This window comes from Parambassis ranga, chromosome 7 (genome assembly GCF_900634625.1).
Source record: "Parambassis ranga chromosome 7, fParRan2.1, whole genome shotgun sequence".
Taxonomy (NCBI): Eukaryota; Metazoa; Chordata; class Actinopteri; family Ambassidae; genus Parambassis; species Parambassis ranga.
The window spans coordinates 7,573,155-7,598,264 of record NC_041028.1 but is presented as its reverse complement, the minus strand read 5'-3'; the positions used below and the strand labels follow the sequence as shown (position 1 = coordinate 7,598,264).

Sequence of the window (25,110 nt, the reverse complement as noted above, 5' to 3'; positions counted from 1 at the left end):
CAGGAAGAAAAGCACTTGTCAATATGCTGTCATCAGGTTTTATAGGGAACCCTCAGTTTCAATAAAAGTGTTCACACAAGTCAAGTCTGGATTTCCCTAAACAAACAGGATATTGTTTGAGGAAGGCGTTTTCTTTTCAGTTGTTATCAGCGCCAGTGAAATTCCATGATTTAGTTTAGTGCCAGAAAAACTGAGCTAGATACCACCAGGGAATGTGAGACAATATTGTCTTTGAAATTTGGGTGAACCAACCCTGTAATGTGTTACAACTACTCCTTTTATGGCAATATTTCTCAAACAAAGAAAAAAAAGTTGTTTTGTTTAAATGGAATTTAGATTACTAGTTTATGATTTAGGAAGGCACATATCTCCTCTTGCTTTGTTTACACTGATATGTACACTAACCCTCTCTGTCTGATTTGTTTTCCAAATTTCCAGTTTTCCCAGCAGTTTTCTTAGCAGGCTATAACTTACGGATCTGTAAACGAGTGGAAAGACATGAGTGTGTTTGAAGTCCTCCCTGTGCAGGATGAGGCCTTTTCCTGAGAGTTAAATGTATCTAAAAATCAAGGGTACAGTTTCCTCACTCGGGACATTTCAGCGACAAAACATCCTAAGCAAAGAGCTGGTTGGGAAGCTTATGAAGATTTAGTGCATGCGTTTTTGGCAACTCAAACCTTAACAAGCACTGTTCTTGCTTTCATGACACCATTCACTGAGAGCTTAGATCATTGGAAAAGTGATACTCCTCTTCCTCATAAAATTATCAGCTTTGAATGAGTCAACTAAACATATTTTATTGGGCTATTAATCTCCTGTAGTTGTTACCCCGCTGATGAAAAGAGCTTTGAGGGTGAAGATGATGCATCTGTATTATGGCAACAGGCTCTTCAGAACAAACAGGCCCAAAAGCTCAACCACCACCCAGAATGCTGTTGGTGATGATGAGAAAGGCTCATGACAGGTCATCTGGTCCATGATAATATGCGTCTTTGTACTTGATCTCTTCTCAGTCATGGGGGGATAGACATCTGCAGGACTGAGAATAAAAACAGCCTGTTGGATGTTTATGTGAGAGTGATAAAAAAAGGAAAATAATATAAATAAAAAACAGGAAGTCTGTTTGTGGAATCAGACTGTGGATACCTCATACTGCAGTTTGGTGGTGTTTGATATATTTTTCCCCCAGGTCCAGGGTTGTTCTGGATATTTGAGTTATTTATTTTTATGCTTCTTTCAGAAATAGCTGAGGTCGCGAATGCAACATCACAGCTAGGCCTTGAACTAACTACTAGACATTAGAGGTCAAAGACCAAGGTTCCTGTGACCTCACATACATCCTAATCTTGTGATCAATCACTCAGTAAAGCCCTGAGGTAGATTCACAGAAATCACACATTTAACAGCATTAAGCAATCAGTAAGCATTAGTTTGCATCAATCTTAGTAGACTGTACATAAATGCTAATCACTGCTTGTGCAAGTGGATGGCAAGTTTTGTAGCAATGCTCAATATTATAAGCAAATGTTTGCCTTTAAATATCTGTGTATCTAAGATAGAGATACTGTTAACTTGACACTGACTAATACAACTGTGACACGATGTGTGCATCAAAAATGACAAATATATATTAGCAAGTGTATAAATTTAGTACGTCTGTTTTTGAAAGTGTCAGCTGACATAGCTGCTTACCCAATTTCTCAAGTTAATTTCAGTATAAGAATGGCTTGATGTTCTCTGGAATTTAGTATGTATCAGTGTCTGCATCAGCAAGCAGCCAAGAGGAAATGAACAATATAGACATGTCGTAGATTAAATCATGTGCATCCCTTGTAATTTCTGTTAATGTTAATTCCTTAACTCTGGTTATGATTACCATTTTGGCCCCGTCGATTTTAACACACTCCTTTGACATCATTTTGAGAGGTACACTCAGTCACATGTTTGGATTAGTTTTTCTTTTATTTTTGTAGTAGACTTTTTATTAATTTTCAAGGGATTTTTTTTTTTACATCTGCTCAACAGACTTATTAGTTTCCACCACAAATTTGACGTGTCAGGACACGAAGCCTTCATGAAGATACAAATAAGAGTCTTTTAGTAAAACCACGTTTTCTTCTGTTAGGCCTCTCTGATGTTTAAGGGCTTGTTGTCTCCATCTGTGTTTGAAGTGGGGAAGTGAGCGGTATAACGTGCCTGTCTTTATCCTGTGTTTGGGGCTGCAGATGAGAGAAATAACTCGCAGATTGTTGGGCTGATGACACAGACAGAAACACGAACAGACAACAGTCATCTTCACAATTACTGTTTGATTATCATTGACACTGAATAGAGAATTTGTGAGTATTTTAATTTGTAGTATATTTATACCCTTCTGTGTTTTCTCTTGAGGGGAAAAATGTTTTCCTACAGGCGTCTACATTGGACAGTCACCATGACTTTAGAGCATCATACCATGATGTCATTACAGCCTTACATTGATCCTAATGGCTAGAGGCTGAATTTAACTAAAAATAATGTGGAACTGGTCTTTGAGTGAAAGACGTGCAGCCATTTTGGTCCTGTGTATCACAACACAGAACAGTGGAAGCTCTGTTCAGGCCCTTGGTCTACGAGACCATGACCAATGCATAATGATGCATTTATTTATTTCATTTTGGTTCTTTTTTTTCTTTCATTGAGGGGGTAGGGCTGTGGGAGGTACATATGCAGAACCGGTTGTGGTGTGGTTTTGGCATACATGTGTTATTCATGTTCAAACATTGTGGTCATCCCAATCCATATTCATGCTTTTAAAAAGGCTGGCTGTGTGCATGCAAGTATAGTATCCCCTATCATGTTCCCTCCTATAGCAACCACAGACTGGGAGATTCGATTACTTCTGCCTGGACTGTGTGTCGGGTGTATGTGTGAGTATCTGTGTGTCTGTCTGGAAGGACGTCTTGTGCATGAGTGTTTGTCGTAGCTGTTGCGCTGATTAGCAGGTCTTCCCTCGACTTTCTCAGGGGAGCCATCTTCAGTTTCAGTGCACCCTTTGCCAGACTCTTTCAGCACTTGCTCTGGGCCGGGTGTCATCAGTGGCTCAGGCCTGGTTTCATCGACATGACGAGGCCTTTGATTGTGAAGAAAAAAAGTAGACAGAAGGAGAGATGGATACTGTGATAATGCCGTTATAACATTTCCTCTCTGTCCTCTCTTCCACTCTGCTCCCTGCCTCTCTTCTGTCTGTCTATTTTTCAGAACCTTAAGGGGTTTTCATTTGAAAATGCAGTTTTCTTGTCCCATCAAGAATAAATTGACATATACTGACTATTGACTGACCACTCTTAATTTAAAATGACACATGCAGATTCTTGCTGACCATTTTTTCCCCCAAACAAACTACAGTGTTGCTCTCTCTCTCCCCCTCTCTCTTTTCTCTCCCTCCTTCCAAACATTTTAGACACCCCGCCCAAAACAACTCAGGCACTGTTGAGTGTGGGGCATACGGATAGTGAAGGAAAGTGATGCATATTGATAGAAAAGAAAATATTAACCCTGGTTGTATATTTGTGTCGACTTTTTTGGTTAAACTCAGAATTACATTTAGGTCAAGGCATTTATATGCAATGGTTAAGGTTTAAATAAGCCGCTTGAATTTTGATAGCCCCTATCACATAAAGACGCCCCAAAAGACAGAAGTATGAATATGTCTGTCCACAAATAGGCATATAAAAGGACTGTCATGGCCATAGCTATCACTGAGGTCCCTGAGGCCCAAACCTCTGTATTATTTTTAAGGTGCATATGAAGTCACATAATAGTAATTGCTGTATTTCATTGTTGCAACAATATTGTATAACACCAAGATGTTTCTTGTTGTCCTGATCACTGGCATCCCTGCTTGTTTGCTGTCTGTGTGGGTGTATAATGTTAATACAATACAACAGTATCTTTGATGTAGAGGTTACTGCAGTAAAGTGAGGTGTCTTCTGAAAAAGCTCAGTCATGCCAGCAGATGCAAGGATTTTAGATGTGTGTGTATACATGATGTTATGGTATGGACCTCTACGGCTATGAGCACTGTGTACTGCTGTTATAAATGTGTCATGTGAACACAGTGGATTCCAGCATGATCAGTTGTCTGATGATTTCAGATGTGATAAGAATGTATGTGAAGTGATGCTCATACATTATGCTGTTATCGTGTCAGTAGTAGTTTAGTTTGAGACTAATTTAGTTAATTGATCTTTTTTTTAATCATGTTAATCACAGCTTGTGGAATATGGTGATCAAAACAAGGAAATGTGTTATCACTGATAACACATTTCAAGGAACTTAGAATAGCGATATATTAATAATGCTACACGTGATCCATATACTGTGAGATAGTCCCCTGATCGGCCCCTTCCTTATCTAAATACATGAGGTATATAGAGTGCACTGTAAGTACTGCAGGTGAGCAACAGTGTGTGTGTGTGTGTAACATGCCATATCAGAGATCCTAATAGATAAATCTTGACTGTGTGTTCCTGCGTGTAAGTGTGTGTGATCTTGATAGATCTGTGATGAGGCCACTAAAGCCTTTCATCCTAATGGATTCCAGCTGACCAATCACAATGCAGAGACATGGCCACAGATAAGCCCGTTGGAGCTGGGGAGGTTCCGGTAAACTGCCTGTGATAGGCCCCCCTGTATCCCCCTCTGCTCCTATCAGCAATCAGGCAGGGTTAATGGTGAGAGCCTGAGGCTGGCTGATTGGAGCCAGGCTACACATCAGTCAAGACAAACCCAGTGTTGGGCCATATGTCAGGCCGCAGCTATTCCAGTCCATCTTCTGCCTGACCACAACACGTGCACTTCAATTCAGGAACGTGTTTTGATGACTCACCAATGTGATGGAGAACTCATACCTGACCGTATCCTGATGATGGCACATCATAAGTCAAGCTCATTGACAGTCCACTGTTAGTAGTTCATACTTTAAGGTCAGAGACAGCACACTTAAATTTATGTGTTATGCTCTGAGAACAAAATGTGTCACAGTTTGACCATTGTACTCCCAGTTGAACTGTACTGCACTGTATTTCACCTGTCTGACCACATCACTGTAAAGTAGGCCTGGGTCAGAAGTTACAGGCTGACACATAGCTGCTGTGGTCCCTGCCAGGCAGTCTTTCTTTCTTTTCTTTCTGTCCATTTTTCTTTCTTTCTGTCTTTCTTTCTTTCTTTCTTTCTGATCAAAGGCCTCTCTCATTCCCTCTCTCCAAAAAGGAGAGAAAGAAAAGAATTAATACTAATGGTGCTGGGAGCAGAAGACTAAAGCGTCAGGGTAATTACCCAGCAATCACTGCAGCATTCCGCAGCTGAGGGGGGCAGAGATAGGGGTCTTGAGCCTAAGGAGCATGGACGTGGATCAAGTTGGCCGGCACACACACAGACACACTCATGTATGGCCTAGCTTGCACAAGTGCAATCTGTCTTCATTGCACTGAACTGCTTTGGGTCTGCAGGAGCTCCTTTGTGCTCATTTTGCTCTGTGGTCGACCAGGAGAAATCACTATGAAAACAACACTCGCTCCGTCTTTCTCTCTGTCATTCTCCGTCTGCATCTCTATGTCTGTGTACATGTGTGTGTTCGTGTCTAATTGATATATGAATGCAGTGGAAGGTTTCTGTGTGAATGACTTTTTGGAGGAATGTGTGGGGAGAGGGGGAGGACGTCTACTTGTCAAATATGTAAGTGCTTTATGCAGCCCCGTTTTGCCTCAACCTGGCCCGACGTTCATGATAATAATCGCAGCCTGATTTTGTGTGTGTGTATACCTCAGAGATCAGAACTGTATGCTCAGAGCTGGCCACATGTTTCAGTGAATGTACAGAAGTTGATATGGTTTGCATATGTTAGCTCATATGCAAACACACAAACAATAGACCTGTATTTGTCAAGCTACTTAAACATTATTGTTCATGTAGCTGTAAATTACTGGTGAACCTGTCAAAGACATAAGACTGTAGTCAAAGGTTGAAAAGTGTGAATAGAAATAAATCCCAAACATCTGTAGCTCTTAGTAACTTTGCTCTTTTTAGGTTAATAACTTTGGTCTAGACTTTTCCTGTAGATATGCAGTGTTGTATTTTCAGTCTATTAGCACATTTAAAAAATAAAACAATACACTTTTTTTGAATTAAGGTCACCTCACTAATGATCACAGCTGCCCGCAGTTAGGATCTTATCTGAAATTCCTTTTTCTTTTAAGTGGCATTCTATAATTAAAGTTATATTCATATTAAATATAATTTGTTGCCAAATTATAAGCTCTTTGTGAAACAGAAACTCCCACATTTGGACTACTTCAAACCTTTTTCACCCTATTTGACATAAATTCTGACCATGGAATTATCTTTGTGGGTGTTCTGGTTTATATAATTTAAGGTCATGTGATTCACAAATACAATAAGAGTTTACACTTTATATTAATATTGATATCACTTTATATGAATAATGATGAATAAGACTTGTATGTTTTTGTTTTCTTCTGTATTCTTTTGTAAGCTCTGATTTTTTGTATGTTTATGTGCCTGTGTGTCTGCATACTAATGAGAGCATGTGTGTTGCGGATGGACAAAGAGCACCTTTATATTTCAGCCAATGGTGGTTAGGAACAGAATGAATGTCAAGGGGACAAGAAGGCCTCCTTCATAATCGTGGTGATGCCCATAGAAAATTCTGTCTCTTTTCATTTGCCCCGTTCTGCTGAACTGTTTTTCCTCCTTGGCTGCAGGCAGTTTGGTTTTGTGTACTAATTTCTGGCTCTGGATGATCTTTAGTTGGTTTTGGGGCAGAGTTTTGTGGATACACGCAAAACAAAGGTACACTGGCATGTGCAAGTGCAGCCAAGCCTTTAAATAAAAGGCCTTCCATTCCTTCATTAAGGAGAAATATGTTGTGGCTGTCGTTTGACGTACAGTAGGGTAAAGAAATAAAAAATGATGTCTTCATTTCCTCATGACTTCAGAAAGCGAGCATCACTTTTGTTGACCCTCCCTTCTCTTCCTCCCTCTCTCGGGCACCACTCATCTTATGAAGTCATTGTGCTCTGGTGTTATGGTCGATAACAGATGAGTGATGACTCCTCGAGCGAAGTGCCATGACATCATGAAGGTTGTCTGAGGGGAAGAGGGGAGAGGTGTCATTTTCTGCTCTAAAGGTCTGTCTCTGTGTCACGCTGTCCCTTCACATTCCCAGTCAGACAACTTAGTGGTTTTCAAACATCTGGAGGGGACTTTTCAACTCTGAGTTAATGGTTGTAGTCCCCTTTCATTAGCTAACTATATCTGTGTAATGTTTCCTGACATTTTCATGTTAGAAGAATTCAGGCAGCGTCGTAAGTGACTCGTCAGGTATGCATGTAACATCTGAGATCAGGGAAGACAAAATGTCACCCTGTTTGTTAAGCTAAAATATGATAGATTTAGAGTTCAAAAAACTCATCTTTGGTCATGAGACAGTTTGCAGTAATCACATAGTGACTTTTAACTGCAGGATTCTGTCAAAGAACTGTCAAAATGGGCCTATAGCGGTAAATGACCACATGGGGGCGCCAGCTTACACATTATCACTTCATTCAAAGGCAGAGATGGTGGAGGGACATGGATTCAGCGTATTGTAAGCTCACCCTTCACACACTGAACAGGTTATTGTCTTCCCTCTTCTTTATGACCAGACGGTGTTTTTCTGTTATCTGAGGGCTCAGAACCATTAAGAGCACCTTCATTAGTCAGACAATCAACAGCCTTAAATGGCAGGAGATGGGACCAGGATGCAAGTGTATTTAGAATACAGATGTCTAGGAAAACACACAGGAATATAGTAATATACTGTTTGTGGACTACTTGAATTAGTAGTTTGATATTTCCAATATGTAGTCCTCTATAGCCTTTCTGTATGACTGTGACCTAGATTTCCTCTGGGAAATACACACTGTGTTACTACATATTGTTCAGTTTGCGGTTATTGTCCCTGTGCGTATTTGTGTGTGCGTGCACCAGCATTCACATCAGTGCCAAGATCTTTGGATTTTACAACTGTCCCCGTCATATTTTCAGAGGTGATGACAAGCAAGTTGCCTTTCAGAAAGGGCGACCGATTATTGTTTGGTATTTTTATTGGTCCAAAAGAGTTTTAAAAATACGAACGATTGTATTTTTATGGTGGTCACGCTCCATGCTGGTCTCCTTTTTGTGTTCAGCAGAAATGATTCCTCTGGCGGCCATGGAGTTCTAAGTTTTAGTTTGGATAGAAGGCAGACGGGTCGACTGGGTTTGTGGTTCTTCTCCGGAACAAGCTCCTTTTTTTTTTTTTTGTCAGAGATGCAGAGCCTGACTACTTTCCCATTACATTAGAACTCAGCTTGTGCTAATCATGATCACGATGTACGGACAGCAACCGCAACACAATATCAAGGCTCCAAATGGATTTGAACAAAGAATCAAAATGTGTTGTTGACAACTATTAACTTTATATAAATGTATGTCAGCTGCAGTCATTCAAGAATTAATAAATCACATGTCATTGTCTTCTACTGTTAACAAGATCAGGACCCATTTTTTTACTTTTAACGTCTTATTCACAGCTAGTAGGCATCACTTATAATATTAAAATATATAAAAATATATAATATAAAATTTATAGCATTTAAATACTGAAATATGCCTAAAATGTAAACTAAGTGATTACATCAGTGATTGCAGTTTTTGCTGTTACATATACACATACATACCTACATAGATACCTACCACACTTCTTGGCCTTCCTTTGTCTCCCAGCAGCTGATATTTCAGCAGTATTTTGCTGCTAAATCTGTCAACGACATGTGCAAAGTGAAGGTCATTGAAAGGTAACTGTACACTTTTAAGCTGAAGACTGGTCCTATCCTATCAGTTTTTTGATAAAGTTATCAGAGTCAAAATAGTGTGGTAAACAGTGGGCAGCCGTGTGTGTGTGTGTGGGGGGGGGGGGGGGGGGGGGATGACTGAGACAGACGTCATGGTTTCTCAGAGGGGATACACACTTACTGAGACAAACAGTCCTCACCACAGTGCCTGGCCTGTAGAGTCATAGAAGCTGCCTATCGTAGGTGGTCTGTTTCAGTGGGAGGTGTGTTTGGTCGGAGAGTGAGATGACATATGTGCAGTAGTTTTGTGATAAAAGCCTCTGTGTGTGTGCATGTGTTGTGTGTGCGTACCTGCGTTAGTGTGTGTGTGTTTGAGAGAGAGAGATGCGGGAGTATAGTTTGAGGTAACCTCATACACTGAGATAAAATGAATGACTGCTGTTCTCATCATAACAACTGTGCTACTGGAATGGAGGCCCCCCTCTAACCCAAAAAGGCATACAGCTGCCCTGTACCTCGCCTGTCCAGAAAAGGCATTTCTCCTTCAGAGAGTGATCAGAGTTTGAGAATTATGACAGAATTCCTTGCCTCTTTCCCATATCCATGATTCACGTGACTCATTTTCATCCGGCGGTATAGGGTTTAAGTTTTGTTTAACGTTTTTCTGCACAATTTCACAGAAGTCCAACCAATGAGGCTAAATATTTCATCGAGGGGTTGTTATTTTGTGCGGCCAGGCCAAAGCAAACTTAAGACTGGTGAAGAATGTAATCATTTATCTAAGGACCAGGGGCGGCATGCTCAATTTGACCTAAAATAGGGCTCTGTGGTGCCCACAGGAACGGGGAGCAAGGGTGTGCATGAGTGCATATGTATATGTATGTTTGGGTGAGATTTTAGAACAAGAACAAGCTTATGTTAGGCTACTGAGCTACTACAACCAGAGGCCAGAGTACGATGTTTGTTTGTTTTTGCACACTCGTTCTTCTTTGCACCTGCATCACCATCAAGTGAATGAAGTAAAAGTTGTTCTTCAAATGAGAGAAACATCACAACAAGGAAAGACTTGGGGAAACCATAACTTTCACCTTTCTAAGTCGATTTTTTTCCTCACAGTGTCCACCCTGAAATCCCATCTAACACACCCTTTGCAATCATGAATTGCTGGGAATTTTATCTGACTTTGGTAGTGTGAAGCTTTCCCATCATTCCCTGAAGGCTTTAATGTCCCTATCAGTTGTGGACTGACCCACCAGAGCCTTTAGCTTGGTTCTGTAATGACGGTCATTAACCTATCAAGATCTGCTGGAGGGTCCTTGCAGTTTTTTCCCACCCCCTCCTACCACTTTCCCTCCATTGCCAAAACCAAGATGCTCCCTCAAATCTTCACTCATGCCCTCCAGGGAGCAGAGAACACCAAAGTCTACAGTTTAATTGGATTCATTTGTAAAATAGCTGTGGAGATTTGGACATTATCTATCTATGTACCCATGACTGGAATGCAGCTGATTCTTCCCATTGGACATTTTTTTTACCCAATCTCTGTTGCAGAAGAACTGTGGTCTCCTCATGGCCTGCAGACATGCTTTGCTTTCTTTTAGTGGAGTCTCATGTTCATTAAATAATGAATAACTTTTAGTGGATTTGCCTCTTTTTTGTTGTACAACACAATCCTTGATCTGAGAAAGCACCACTTGGGTCAAATGTGGTATTAATGCTTTGCAGCAGTGGGTGAAAGGCACTTTGTCTGAAGAAAAACCACTAAAGAAAACTGACTCTGAGACTGGAAAGTAAACATTCTGTGCTTGTGTGTAAATCTTAAGGAATTCATCAATGTTTCAAGTTGATCTATTGTTTTTTTTTCAATCAATCTGATATTAATTCATAATTCAAAGGAACGTAGAGTGCGCTCATAGAAATTATAATAAGCCACCAGCAAGTCACAATGTCTCCGTATCACCATGTCCTATCACCAGATGTGCCGTCCCTTTGAAACTAATTTGTAGACCTCTGGAGTCTCATTGCATGGCACTGTGTCCTACCCCAGCTGCATCTGTTTGTGTTTTGTTTGGTACAGCTCGGAGCGTTTTGTGTTTGTGGGCTCCTGTGTGTGTGTGTTAGTGTATGGTCTTGGTGTGTGTTTGTGTTCTGTTTTGCAGATGTTCATCAGATAAACGCTGTTGAACACCACAACTGGCTATTACACCACCACTTTAGCAACATGAGGTTAGCCACAGAGAGACAGATGCAGAGACAGAGAGTCCTTCAAGTCAATGGGCTAAATTAACTCTAAATATTAACACCGAACTGACACAATTAACCGCTGTTTGGTTAGACCGGACATGCAGTCGAGGGATAGAGATGATGCTGTACAAATTCTTTCTTAATAGTATGACAATACAAATTATCTGCATTTTTACATACTGCATTTATACCTGAGTTAGTGTGTTTCACACTCTTTTAACCATATTTACACACCAGTGGTGCAGAGCTGCAGTGTATGTGCACTCCTGCCATCAGGAGCAACACCAGAGCTCAGGAGCAAACCATCAATGTTACCAATCTCTACCGCCTAAGCCCCTAAGACCCCTGGCAAGAATTTTGATGTCAAAACAAGACAACATAAAAAATACTGGAAACTACCAGGAAAGCTTCCACAGAGAATTAGAAGGAAGCAAAAATCCAACTGAAAGCAGGATATTTAACAGAAGTAAACCTTGTATATACTCAACAGAACAATAAGTACACCTTGGCCCCCTGGAGGCATGGATACTGGGTGGCTGCAGGGAGGCTGCAGGCCCTACCTCCCACTTTCTTCCACAGTGGCTCCAGTGTGTACACCTCGCCACTAAGTCTTCTAGTTAGAAGTAGAATTAACTTTTTCTCTGTTTGTGGATACAGCCATAATTATCTCGACCCAAGCCATACAGTGGAGGCTTTCATTGCTGCTCATCTTTGGGATGCCAGGCCAGAATGGAAGACATTACAGCAGGAAATTGGAGAATGTCGCCAGAGGCTGAGCACACTATTCAGTGTTTAGATTCATCTTTCTCTGTGAATCACACGGGTCATCATTTCTTTATGTGGTGCCACAAAGTCTCCAGTCATTGTGTTTCAGCTGCTGAAATTTACTGGTTAAAATTATTTTAAACCGGACAGTTTCACAACAATATGAACTTAGGTTGGCTCATCTGTTTCTTTATCTCTCTTCTTCTCTCTCCAGATTGAGAACCTGTTGGAGCAGTTAAAGGATAAAGACAAACAGCTGGCCGGACTGAGGGAAAGACTTCAGGGCCTTCAAACAGACTCCAGCAATACCGACACAGCTCTGGCCACACTGGAAGAGGCTTTATCAGAAAAGGTATGAGAGGAGGGGTGAATGGCGGGTAAGAGTCAAATTGTTAAGATAACAAAAACCAAAAAATGAAGATGAAGAAACAGGAGGTCAGTAAAAGCAGGAATACGTTGTTAAGCACTTCTCTTTTACAGTATGGATGCTGTAAGTAATTATAATCTTAATTAAACTGCATTCTTTGCTATGACTTACAGCCATAATTTATTGACACAGGCTCCTTATTTATAGACCTTGGACCACACTGGATGTGCTCCTATCTGAAAACAGTAAAGGAAAGTAGGAGGCTCTGGCAGAAGGGAGGTCTAAGGTGAACATAGAAAGGGGATTATTCCCTGTCAGCAACTGTGCCGAATGTAGGGAGGAAATGATCTATAGAATGAGAGGAGGATAGAAGTTTTGAAAGGGAGAATGGAAAGAGGGAAAAGTTGAATGGTAGAAAAGGCAGAGCCCTGATGGTAGAGGTGGCCTCAGAATTAATGGGGGAGAGGCTGAGGAATGTAAGGGTGGAGGCAGAGTAAAAAATGAGCAGTATCTGTAAGGACAAATAGAAAAAAAACAGAGCTGGAAAAAAAAACATTCTGATAATAGGCATAGGACTAACAGATAAATGTTATTTTAATATCAAGTCTGGTTTATAGAGTATCACCAGTTTCTCACTGAATAGGTGGAATTCAGTAAAGGCTGCATATAAGATAAAACTAGGTTTCCTAAAGCTCCATCTATCATCTTGCTGATCTGCCTGAGCTGTGCTGTGATTACCTGGACCCCTGCTCCACCACACGTTTCTGTATTCCAACACAGAACACAACGGCAACCAGTGATGGCACACACCTATACTACCCTGAATCTAAGACTTCATTACTTTTAAAGCTATACAAATTCACCTTCTGTACAGGTTTTGTTAAACACAGAGACCAAAACCACTGTGCTGCTAAACTGTGATTCCAGGTGAACCAAGCAGACTCACACCACATGGGTGGGTGGGTCAGTAGATGGTCTGGATGTTGGTTGTAAACAGTGTTTGTTGTTTTCTGGCAACATAAGAGAGCAGCTGGTCTCCATAAAGCCTCACCTCAGCGGTGCAGAGTTAGTTTTCCGCCACTGGCACTAAAAGATGAATGCGCCTGCTGTCCAGTGTGGGCTTTTTATTTTGTTGTAGTAAAAGGTACCACATTTCATCACACATTGGTCTTGGTCCTAATGAAACCCCACTGATTTTTTAGACCATCCCTGGGTGAAGACGTTACTGTCAAGAAGCTGGAATGCATATGCAGATTTATTGTGTTGAATAATTGTGTTATTTTTAGAGCTTTGTTTATGGATTTGCACTCATGGTAACAGGCTGCCAGCAGTTTTTAATTGGAGACCAGCTTGAATACAGGATGGATTTGAATATAATATTTATATACTGTAACTGTACTGACCATGAAGATGTCAAACCCCAGTCTGCCAGTATATACACACTCTCCCTTCAACTGACTGGCTGGATTTCAGAGAGCCTCCATCTTTCTTAGCTTTGTTGCATGTTTCAAGTTGTTGCTAGCATGCATTTTTTGGTATGACAGTCTAAAAAAATGACTGCTTTGGCGCTGCAGGCTAAAAAATGTCTTCCAGTAACATGTTTGTTTGTACTGAAGGCTAACAAGATGGATGCTGGTTTACATTTTGTTGGCACCGGCTGCTGGTTAAGAGTTCCCAGTTTGGACAGATGTGAATGTCCAGCTGCACTGTGTTTTTCTCTAGTGTGATTCTGTCTTCTTTGCATTGGCTGTTATAGGTACCTGTTAAAGGTACAGTCACATATAAAAGTAGAGGCGATCCATCACAGCCCTATGTTAGCATCCACTTTTACTTCACTGAATCTCCTCTTCTCATCTGTTACATACACTGGTTGTCTTTTCAGTTCATGGTCTGGTATGATACAGAGATGTTTTTCACTTAAAATGATCCTTTTATCACCTACATTTGTTTTTGTTGCCGATAGACTTTGAAATGAATAGCATAATGGCACAATAAACTGTAAATCCCTTTTCAGCGTCAGCCCATCTGTTTACCCAGAAACCACTTCTGATGGAGCCTACGTTATAATTCAGCCGTGATGAGGAGAATGCTGGCAAGCTTTTCAGACTTTGTGGTCAGCGTAGGGTGTGTGTAATGTGTTTACAAGAGCGCATGTGTGTGTTGCTAATCACAAACTCTGTCACAAACCTGCTTTTGGAGCCAGTCGCTAGCCACAGTGCTGTGGTTCTAATTAACAGGCGGGGGCACTGTGCCCATGCCTAGTCCTGTGTGTGCTTTTGTGTGTGCATGTCTGTGATGGGAAGTGTGTTTTCTCTTCTGTATGCTCCACACTCAGACCTCATAGAAACAGGTTTTTATTATCATATCCTGGTCTCTCTCTCTCTCCCTAAACCCCAAACATCCTAGAGATATTTCATAATGTGGGGAAAACACCCAGGACCTGTTAGCCCCTCTCTCTCTCTCTCTCTCTCTCTCTCTCTCTCTCCCTTTCTGTTTCTTACCCTCTCTTCCAAAGCCCACTGTGTAGTACTGTACTGTGCCAGGTCTTGTTAGTGAGTGTATTTGTCCAATTACCCAGAGGTTTAAAGCTGCCAATCATGCAGCGATGCCACATCGTAAAGCGTCATTGCCGTGCTGTGCTCTGTGCCTAAATAAACACCTGAATAAACACCTTGGTAATCACTTCAGTCCACACCTAAACTCACACACATACACCTTAACACACACCTTCTACACACACCTTGCATGCTCAGCCACCCATGGTGTGTACCTGGTCTCAGGCCAGTGCCCAGTGCCATGGTTCTGCTCTCCAATGTGATTTGAGAATAGAGAAAAATTACGATCTAAACATTCCAAACTAGGTTTATCAGCAGGCAATGTGGAGTTGTTAGGAAGTGATCTACAGTACTGTCCAATTTGTTAGCAATAAATCTGTCTCTGTCCCTCAGCCCTTCTCTCCCGTCCTCCTCCTTTTTCTGTTCAACTTGGCTCTAATCTCTTCATGTGACTTCTTTTATTTATGGTGGTATTATTTATGACGGGCATTTATGAGTTTGTCTTTGGCCACACTTTGCGAAGCATGCTGGTGATCCTGTTGAGGAAAAACTTGCTTCAGATTTATAGTAATGATAGAGAAGAAGAACTGTATTCACTGGGACGTTTTTTTAAACACCGAAGGCATCCATTTCATATTAAGCTTTGATGCATATGATAGCTGTTATAGATGTATACATTATATCATATCTTCAGTTAAGCCCTCTTCTTTTTGCTCTCATTATATCAGGAGCGAGTGATTGAGAACCTACGAGATCAGAAGGACCGGGAGGACAGGGTTCGATTGGAAGAGCTGGAGCAGATGAGGAAGGAGAACCAGGAATTAAAGGAAAAACTTTTAACTCTGCAGCCCCAGAAAATGTATCAAAGCCAAGCTGGTAACCCCAACCCAAACCAGATCCAGAGGCCTGATGGAGAGGTCAGTATGGATCAGTTTGTGTTGTAATAATGGCTGCAAAAGTGATGCAGTTTATGGTTCAAAGTGTGTGGATATATGTATGTGTGTGTGTGTGTGTGGGTGGCAGAAAAACAGCTGTCAATACAACAATAGCTGCATGTACAAGCAGTGGTTGTAATGTGCTCCTTGTGCCCCGTGTTTACACTGCTAACCTCTGCAGTAATAGTAATTCCACTCTTTTACCTCCCTGTGAGCATCCACAATATTGTTAGCAAGTCCCAGGCAAAGGGCCTGCCTGCACTTTGTCCCACAGGATAAAGGGATGAATTAGAGAGAGTGATTTATGGACGTAAAAGATCCCTCTATCCCCGTTCGGGTGCCAAGTCAGAGGCCTCGCTGTCTTTTTTTTTTCGCTCTTTTTCTTCTCCCAGGCTTACAAGCCAGGACAGACTCTTGCCCTGCCAGAATTTATGAGAATGTTTTCTTTTATATTCCTGAAAGCGTACACACATCTCATTCCTGTGAAATGATATCTTGTTGAATGTTGATGCGGCACCACATGAAAGTGACAGCAGCTCAGTAAGTCTTTGTAGCGAACAGATTCATATTCTGACAGAAGTGTTGCCATAATTGGACTATTTTGTGTACTCGGCAGCAATCAGACCTGTTATGTAAACTTGCAGACTGTTCAAAAAGGCAGACTGATGTTTGTGTGTTTGTGTGTGTGTGTGTGTTTCTGTGTACCTGTGCATGCATGCAAGCACAAAAACAACTGAATGTCTGTGTGTTTGTGATAATCTGCCTTATTTGATCCTCAAGCTGTTTTTGTTAGGTCGAAGATGAGGTGACATGCTGCCTGACATAAGATTCGGATCTGATGACAGATTGTTGGACAATACAATACTAAACTCCAGTCACTAACTGTACAAGAAGCAAACTAAACATGTATATTCACAGTGCTGCAGGCATATAGCTAAAGCAGAAGTGCAGTCATTTAAATGGTTGTTTTAAGGCTGGCTCCAACATTTTGTCCAGTTTTGGGTGCTTTATACCTGACTACAGCATAGACCACATTAAGGCTTTACATTATGCCCAGCTGCTAGCTGCAGGCCAAAGCCCTCACATACCTGCCCCAGCTCCACTTACCCTGCACCTCTCTGCTCATTTTTGGATTAGCTGGGTCATGACTGGCAAGATGGTGACAGCCTGAGCCACCGCGATGAGCTTTACAACCAGTCTCCAGGAAACATAGGTGACGTCACAGCAGGGGTTTACCCTCTCTTTATGTAGTGTCTGCGGTTACAGTAAAAGATTGTGTACAGTAATGGCAGAAATCAAGGACCAGTAAAACACAAATGACTGTAAAATAATGAAACTCAACTTGAGGCTAAAGTCAAACTTTGTGGTGACGGTGGTATTCCTCTGTCTAACAATGACTCAGTCAAGGTCTTGGAAAGACCTGCTGTCTTCTGTTGCAGACTGAAAACCCACTAAGAACAACAATAAACCTGTAGCTGTATACACATTTTCTGGTTTGTAGGGTTGGATTTTTCTCTATTACATCTAGCTATTGTTCCAATCCAGCTTAAATACACTTAGTGTAATGAATGAGATGGGATAATGTTATGAAATGATGGCACAGAAGGATGAGCCAGGCCATTTAATTATGAGAGAAATTATGGTGGATAGGATCTGTAGGTTGTTAAATGCTGGTTTGATCCCTGCACCCCCCAACCCCCGCCCATGTTGAAGTGCCTTTGAGCAAAATGCTAAACATAGTTGCCACTGATGGCAGGCAAATATCTGTTGCCATGGATGTAATTTTGCATTTTGGTATAAGTAGATTTATCAGATCTACACATATTAAAGATTTTTTTCAGCAGTCAGGCTTCACATGCAGTAAATATGCCTCAGGTTAATATCAGTATAATAATATTTCATGCCTTTTTACCAGACATTGTTGATACGTTCTGCCAATATGATTTACCTCTCAGAGATGTAGAATTTGTGTTTGCCGTCAGGTCGTGTCCTCACAGTGGCCCACTCACTGTATCTGCAGATGTTTGTAGCATTGACTCAGTCGGTCTGTTGGCGGAGCTTTTTTATCTTGACCTGAGAGCTCTGTTGACTTCTCTGTATCCTCATCCTCTTCCCATAAAACAGTATTTGTTGATTCCGAGGTTAATAAAGGACTTCTGGGAGTAAACACCAGCTCTTCAAAGAAAAAACCTCAGGGAATGCAGTGACCTTTTCAGAGATGGTTGGCTTAAAGAAGCCAACACACCTTTTAAGACTGTCTGAGTCTTACTCAAAAAAATCATTTGGTATTTTCAAACCAGAAAGATACCATATAGTCCTACCTTTTCCCTTTTCTACTGTTGTAAAAGTAATCAAACAACAGATGAGGAGATTTAATGTTTAAAATCAGCTGTTTTTTACATCTACATCACCTCAGTGTTGCTGGGTGGCTCTGAACTGAAGTTAGCTACATGTTTAACTTATTTCGTAATATTTACACTTCTCAGACATTTCCTGGAAAGATAATAATAATTTGACTGTATATGTAATCATATCTTTAATGGCCTGTCCCCTCCTGTTACAGTGTCACAAATTCCTTCTCAAACCCCTGTCCTCTCAGTCTCTGCTTTCTACTTGTGCGTGTGTGTGTGGGCGTTTGCTCCACTTAGGCCTAATGGATTTTGTACTAGCTGACGTTTGGTTTGATGTTTCCGGATAAGTGCTCAAGTGAGGAGGTATAATGGGGTGAGAATGAGGATCCTTCTCACAGTGCCAAATGTTCCGTTCTTCCACAAGACCTTAAATTTATTATACAAGTAAACCATTACAAGGTCACATGCTACCACATGTGTAGATAGACAGGTGCATTTTTAGCACACAAAAATTAGAGCGGGAGGGTGGCACACTCAAAATTATCTCTGACATAATCAGTGAGTAATCAGCGATAAATCATCACCTCCATCACAGCAGATGCTCTGTCGGCTCCCTATAGCCTTAAAGTGAAAACAAAAGATTTTATTATGTTATTTTATTCCACGGATCGGAGTGTGTTTCTATGTGTCCTAAATAGTGCGTGTTTATTTTTATTATAGAAAGTGGAGAAATAAGCATTCTGGATGTGAACAGAAGTCCAACTGTGTTTCGGTTCAAGGTGTGAACTGTAGCGTCATATGATAAAGAAGAAGTGATTGTATATCTTGGAGCAAATAGATATATAGTATGTGGGAAACATTGGCTCAGCAGCTGTTAGTTTTGTGATAACTAGAAAGTTAACAGACATTCCATGTATCGACAGAATAAAGCAGAGCTACATTGTTCAATATGTACATGTGAGGACAGAGAGCGTGCTAACATAACATCCTGCATTTAGTTCTAGCACAAGGACTTGGTTTAGACAGGGTTATGCCACAACTCCAGAATATATGTGTGTGTAAGCCAGTGTCCTCTGTAGAGATTGAAACATGTATGTGTGTATAAGTGTTTGTGCTCGTTCACTTGATGATGTTTAAATGAGCGGCCTCAGCTGTCTCAACAAGTTAAACAATCTTCACAAACACAGTAGACAGAGAGGAGCAAAGACCAGGAGAAAAGTGGAAGTAGAGAGGGAGATAATTCTAGGTTACAAACTTCCTCTGGGGTGTTTTTCTCCAGAGAAGAATGGATCCATCAGTCTAACTGTTTTTGTTTTTCAACATTTTACTTAAAAAAATTGGAGATGTTTGGTGGTCTCGTAAAATCACAGCCAAACAGAGAGAGTCAGTAATTTTATAATGATAATGACTGAACTCCAACCTCTAGATGAAGGACGCCCCGGGGAGGCAACTGATAGACACAAGCCACAGAAAAGCAGGCAGAGGGATGGGGGTGAGGGGGGGAGTGGGGGTCGGATGGGGGTTTTGAGAGCAGATAATGGTACAGATTGGTCCTGCCAGGGCTAAGATAACTGTAAACTATATCCATGTGTTCAGGACTGATCTATCTTTGTTTGTTTAGGGCTCCTCACACCATCCCACAGCTGACCATATGTAACAGATAGATGTTATAGATGTTAAAGACTGCACCCGCTTCTTATGTTAGATCTTTATCATATCTTTTTGTATTTATTTCTAGGTACAAGTCAAAGTAGATGGGCTTCCAGCAGTCAGCCCTACGGTAGGTTCTTTGCTATGTTATGCCTCTTGTTTTCTTGCACTTATAATTAATTAATTAACTAATGTAATACCATCATCATATGCACCCCCCCCCTCCCCCCCAAACTTACACACATCCAAAGACCCAGAACCCAGATGATGCAGCCAGGATGTGTCCGGACATCACAGATCGACTGAGGCTTCTGGAGCAGGAAGTGGCCCGCTACAGAGAGGAGTCTCAGAGGTCGCAAGCTGAAGTGGAGAGGCTGATGGGAGCTCTGAAGGATGCTGAGATGGACAGATCGTACAAGGAGAAGAGAATTACTGATGTGGAGAGGTGAGGGTTAAAACTTCAGTGACATACATATCCATCACGAGACACCATCTGGGTGTCCTTAGAATTCTTCCAAGTGGCCGGATCTTTGTTAGATCTCGATTCATTCGTGAGTGCTCTATTTATAAAGCAGTAATCCATGAGATATAAACTGTCTAGATTGTGTCTTTCCTGCACTTGAAACCACTTCCATGTTGTCGTACTTCATCCCTGATATAATCACAGACTAGAAATTAATGTAAAGCATTTTTTACAAGTTGATTTTGAATCATTTGGCTTATCGTTTGTTTCTGCCTATCAATGTCTGCAGACCTGGGTAAGTAAATACTTAGTGTGCAGGTTAACCATACCATCAAAATACTGCCAACACCATCCATTACTCTTGACATCATGCCGTGACTGCGGGGTTGACTAAACTTTCTCAGGTATTAAGCTGGAAAATTTGTGGATTTGGCTCAAATCTGATTCCCGGGCTCAGATTTGACTATCCCATCAGGACTGTAAATGTACAATCCATTTACAGCAAACAATCTTAGTCTTCATTCCTGTCACAGCAATAACACAATGAGAGATTTTATATGGTTCCTGATTTACATCACTGGAGACATATAGCTTGTCTGTTGTGTGCACTTCTGGAAAGCGTCCTTGCATTTCATTGCTATCAGCAGTGCTGTCATGTGTGGTTTTCCTCCAATCAAATTATATGTTTTTACACAAGTGCCTGTAAAGTCGTGGATTAAAACGTTTTGTTTTTGTCTTTGCATTACTGTAAATCCATTCAGTGAACATGTTTGTGTGTGTGTGGGGTGCCAGGCAGGCAGCCAGCCGCATGCCAGTGGGAGGTGGTGTATCCAGCCCAGACACTGGCTGTTTATACTACTCTGTTTATTACTGGCACAGTGCTACTCAATTATCATCTGATTTATGGATTGGCATGGTGTGTATATGTACCCAAATGAGTAGTTGTTTGGTGCCAAGACAGAGGTGCTGCTTGTGAGTGTTTGTGCGCATCTTCACTTGGTGTGTGTGTGTTTGAATGTGTGAAAAAGAAGCATAAAAAGAGGTATGTTTATTTTATTTTTTCCTGTACAGACAATGTAAGTGGAAAAAGTCAGTTATGTGTCTGTGGATGTAGCTTGATTGTCACTTAGTCTCTGTTGATGTATTGCCAACTGCAACAGAACAAGCATGAGGGTAGGGATGAAAAAAAAAAGATGAAAACAACCATTATTAAAGACACATCAGGTGTGTTAACACCAGCAATAGTTCTGAATGGCTGAGAATCAGTTTGGATGGGCTGCATGTGCTGGATCCAACACGGTTTCCTGACTCATTCATTACCCATTTTACAGACTCTGCCGCTCTGGCATGAAGTCTGTGTGCTGACTCAAACTCTGTGGGAACGCGTAAGCATCGAGCATAGTAGGAATACAGTAGCTCCCGCAGAGCTCGTTCACACAGTCTACTCTTTGTTTCTGTGTGTGTGTGCATGCGTCATGCTGCATGCATCTATGTCTACATGTGTCTGCTGTTCACATGTCACAAGCTGCACACGCAGCCATTGGAGGAGTTTGTTTGCTCCTCGGCTGATTCTTCTTATAGGAGCTGCTGTCTTATAAATGTCAGATGTCACCTGCAGGTCAGTGACAGGTTTTAAGAGGAGGATACACCTACACTCTATATAATTTAAAATTTTGATGTGTAAAAGCAGCTTTGAGATGGACTGGTGGACGGATGGATGGATGGATGGATGGATGGATGGATATGCATCAGCAGTCATTTTGATTTAATAAAACATTTTTATCACACGTGTGTCTGCACACATGTGATACGTGATGGGCGGACAGGTGCACTGATTGGACTTGTGCGCTCAGAGCATGCGGGATGTGGCGTGTCTCAGCAGAGGATGCATGTCTTTTTAATCAGAGTGTTTCTGTTGGAACTCACTCAGATGGCCTTTTAACCACTATCTGAGTAGAGAGAAAGGAGAACAGATGATGTAATAGACACTTTCTCATCCAGTTGGCAATGCAGCAAAGAATCAAAGATGGATGAAGCTAACAGGTCATTGTAATAAATACCTTCCAGTGCAGGGGAGACTCACACACAGCTTTTTCATAGTGTAGATATCCCAATAAGAACTCAGTGACAGCATTTGGTAGTTTATGGATGGGGCTTTATTTATTCATCATTATAGTAGATGTTAAGCTAATCTGCCTAAGTAATCCGTGACACTGAACAGACATTGTGGAAAGTATCTCACTAATACTAATAGTTGGATTTGTTAAATGGAGCTCTCAAAGCCATGGTTATTGATTTCTTGGAGCAGTTTGTGTACATGTAATGGACTAAAATGGAAAATTTAATACACATGCCTGGCTCTTATACTAGGAGGTCCTCTAGTGCCCCAGTGAATTGAAACATGCCAGGTTTATGTTACAAAAACAGGTAAATGCATTAAAGCAGCTAATTATTAAACATGAACACAAATAGTGAACATGAGTTATAAATACTAGTTGTTGCATTGTATAGTCTTCTCAATGCTTCTACTGTGCTATACTTTTAAACTTTAGCTGCAGCAGTGTGACATGGAGGCTAAACTTTGACAAATAAATCAACCTTACAGTCTTACCATACCACAGCTTCTGACGAGGTAAGCACTCTGGTATGTAAGGGAGGGTTTCAGGAAAAGGGAGGTGCATGTGTGCATTTGTACAGTATGTGTATGCACTGCATGTGTGCGCGTCTAGAGTGAGACTAAGGAGTATATACGTGGAAGTAGGGGGCTTGGAGGGGTCTCTCAGGTGGAACAAATCAATGGTTGCTGGCTCTCAAATATTCATATACTCATAAACAAGCAGTGTTCAAACATACACAACCACACACACACACACACACACACACACACACACATACACTCATTTTGGCCTTCTTCCTGTGACCATAATCAAACTCCAGATGTTGAGAGCTTACAAAACGCACACCCGGTATGCGTGCATGCCAAAACACACATAACCTCCAAAACCTTTGTATATATCAGTTCTGTATAAAAATCTGTTTGTAAACAGCATTCTGTGCTGCCACAGGTGTTAGAATTGCCATGTTAATGTGAAAATGACCTGTTTACTTCCTGCTTTACCGCAGAAATATAAAGAAAGAGGTGTTTTATACACTGAAAAAAAATGACGTACTTAAAAAAATCCTCGTAACAATTTTCACTCATATTTTTTTTATAGATTTCACAGCTGGAATCTACCACATCTCAGTTTATAGTATTAAGCAGAACAAACTTAGCAATAAACCAAACATTTGTGAAGATATTGAGTAAAGGTTACTTAATTTATTGTAACATTACGTTAAAAAAATTAAAAATAATATGTAGATCCTTCCGTTTTTGTTGAAAATGAGTAGATTGTATTACTTTTTTTCTGTATGACAGTCAGTTACTTAGTTCTACTATAATTATATTACCACAAATGACACAACAAAAATTCAATTAAACTACTTGTTTTATTAACTTATACAGTTGTACAAATAAAACCTTACCATTGTTAGGAGACAACAGAGACAGTCCTGGGCGTGCAAGGTTAGGCACATAAATCAGTGTCATGTGCAGCACATACTGCATCCTGGCAAAACGTTGTTGCCTTCAAGAATGGTAGATAAAAGAAGTGGCTCCTTCCTTCTGCACCATGGGGGGAGGACTCGAGGATGTGCTCTGGTTCCTCAGTGCAGCTGTCTGCAAACAATATGCAAGATAATTTAAAAATACATACAATAAAACAGAAAATTAGAGCTGCTTGAATTTTTTAAGCGACTTCTTTATCAGGACAGGAACACATACAGTTAAATTTTTCACTATTTGTTATATTGCAGCCATTTGCTAAAATCATTTAGGTTTATTTTTTTCCTCATTAATGTACACACAGCACCCCATATTGACAGAAAACAGAATTGTTTACATTTTTGCAGATTTATTAAAAAAGAAAAAGTGAAATATCACATGGTCCTAAAGCCGGGCATACACTGTGCGTTTTTTGGTCCGATTTTGACCCGTATTTTGAGTTGTACGATTTGTTTGGGTTGGGCCGAATTTCAGCTTTGTCATGCGTCTTTAATTGGGCAGTGTACTGGAGGTCACGAGAGGCGATTAACGTCGCACAAACTGCGATCGGATGATCGGTTGAATTTCTGACATGTTTGATATTTTTGTCAGCCCTTGTGAGAGTATCGCACAGTTTAAGCAGAGATACGGCCCAAAGGCTGTGTTTTTCCCCCACTGCGCATGCGTTTGCCGAACACGGTCGACGTCACTGCGCCTACACGAAGGTGTTTCAGATGGCGGCGCCCACATGGCATTGGACAGAATTGATGGAGGCTATATTTGATGAGCTGAGGCAGTAACACGCAGCACAGATTGTGACTGACTTAGATTTTTCCTTTGATACAGCAACAGCTCCGGATTAGACATGTTTAATTTCCGGTTCAATGTGATCACCTGAACACCTGAATTCGTGTGTAGTGTGAGCAGTGATGTCGCAGCCGACCATTGCACCATACAGTGTGAGCACATACATCGTGAGCTTTGACTTGGCATTGCATGCGTTTTATTCGTACTGTGTGAGTTGGTGTTAAACACAGACTTCCCCAAAATTGCGCAGTGTAATGGAGTCTTTAGTATTCAGAGCCTTTGCTGTGACGTCCATTTCTTCTGATCGTCTTTGAGATGGTTCTACACCTTCATGTGAGTCCAGCTGCGTTTGATGATACTGATTGGAGTTGATTAGGAGCCACACACCTGTCTATAGAAGATCCTACAGCTCACAGTGCATGTTAGAGCAAATGAGGATCATGAGGAACTGCCTGAAGAGCTCAGAGACAGTATTGTGGCACAGATCTGACCAAGGTTACAAAAAAATGTATTT

At 41.1% G+C, this 25,110-nt stretch overlaps 1 pseudogene; it reads left to right on the top strand.

The window, feature by feature from the left end:
• The window catches only part of LOC114438732 (ERC protein 2-like), a 92,144-nt pseudogene that overhangs the window by 26,320 nt on the left and 40,714 nt on the right, over positions 1-25,110 (top strand).